A 1,123-nucleotide genomic window follows, 5' to 3' on the forward strand; every position below is an offset into this window, starting at 1 on the left:
TGATTGTATTATTATTCTTGATATGATTGAATGATTGAACTATTGAATTGCATGATATGTGGATTAGATGCCAAAAATGTAAAATAATAATTAAAATTAAATTACTAAAAAAAAGAGTTATAGTTTCAGGAACCCACAGGGGCAGTTCTACCCTTTCCTATAGGGTCACTATGAATCAGAATCAACTCAATGACAGTTTGAGGTTTAAAGACATATCCTTAAAAAGAAAGGAGCTCCTTTTGTTTTCCATAACATATTTGTACTGCTAGTCTAGAGGACACATTTGATGACTGAAGTTCTAGTAGTTATCTTGGGCCATACCTTGAATGGTCAAGTGTTTGTCATAGGTTGGGTTCCTCAAAGTTGGAAAGCCAAACAAGGGTAAAATGTCAAGCCAAGCCCCTCAGGAACATCTTGCCTGGATCCGACCTGGGTACACTGGAGACAATGTAGTCATATCTCAGGGGCCAAGGTGCATACTTCCGACACATAGCAGCCATTGGCTAAGGGTTGACCTAGGAGTAGATGTAAATTCCCAGGCATGCAGTCTAGGTGGGCTCCAGCAACCTGAGGACAGCCCTCTGACAAAGAGCCTGCTGATGCTGGCTGTTAGGGGTGAAAGCAGCACAGGAGGAAGTGGTCTGCACAAAAAAATGGGAACTGGAGCTGTGGGGATATGGGCTGGAGCATGACCGTGTCTGCTACAGTCATGGCACCAGGATTCTCTTCCAGCTCACCTAACTCCAGGGCCTGAAAGCAGTGACAATCTCTCATATATTAAACCCACTACCATCAAGTTGATTCTGACTCATAGTGGCCCTATATAGGATTTCGGAGATTGTAAATCTTTACAAAAACAACCTCCTCTTTCATCTATTCAGCTGTTGGTAAGCTTGGACCATCCACCTTGTGGTTAGCAGTCTAACACTGACTTGACAGTGACACCAGGTCCTTTTCATATATTAAAAGTTGCATTTCAAAGTAGAAACTACTGTTTGAGTGAACAACAGAAGTATTCCATTTGATTATAAACAATATACTTTCTGATCGGAGCACACGGGAGCAGGTGAAGGGGGAGGAGGAGAGAGTGGAGCACATCCTGGCCCACCAGGCCTTGAGGAAG

This window comes from Echinops telfairi, unplaced genomic scaffold (genome assembly GCF_000313985.2).
Source record: "Echinops telfairi isolate 266 unplaced genomic scaffold, ASM31398v2 ScPeMD7_70;HRSCAF=299, whole genome shotgun sequence".
Lineage (NCBI taxonomy): Eukaryota > Metazoa > Chordata > Mammalia > Afrosoricida > Tenrecidae > Echinops > Echinops telfairi.